Genomic DNA, 333 nt, shown 5'->3' on the forward strand with positions numbered 1-333 from the left:
GTGGAGCGTTGTTTTCTAGTTTGTAGGTTGTGGAGCTGGAGACCCGCGGAGGAGCCAAAGTTGGTGTTTCTTGTTTAGGGTCGTCGAGCTGGAGACCCGCAGAGGAGCCAGTGTTGGTGTTTCTAGTTTAGGGTCGTGGAGGTGGAGATACAATGGGGAGCGCTATTTTTGTAGTTTGTGGGTCGTGAAGCTGGAGACCCATGGAGCAGCTGTTGTTGGTGTTTCCTGCTGAGGGTCGTGGAGCTGGCAACCCATGGAGGAGCTGTTGTTGGTGTTTCTCATTGAAAGTTGGGGAGCTGGAGATACAGGGTGGAGCATTGTTTTCTAGTTTGT

The 333-nt window shown here is 52.0% G+C and overlaps 2 protein-coding genes across 3 annotated transcripts in view; one reads left to right on the top strand and one right to left on the bottom strand.

The window, feature by feature from the left end:
* PDCD6 (programmed cell death 6) overlaps window positions 1–333 on the top strand; it is a 48,133-nt gene that overhangs the window by 16,652 nt on the left and 31,148 nt on the right. The window lies entirely within an intron of this gene.
* LOC105525300 overlaps window positions 1–333 on the bottom strand; it is a 39,953-nt gene that overhangs the window by 16,594 nt on the left and 23,026 nt on the right. The gene's annotated exons all lie outside the window — the stretch shown is intronic.

This window comes from Colobus angolensis, unplaced genomic scaffold, assembly GCF_000951035.1.
Source record: "Colobus angolensis palliatus isolate OR3802 unplaced genomic scaffold, Cang.pa_1.0 Scaffold528, whole genome shotgun sequence".
In the NCBI taxonomy this organism is placed as follows: domain Eukaryota; kingdom Metazoa; phylum Chordata; class Mammalia; order Primates; family Cercopithecidae; genus Colobus; species Colobus angolensis.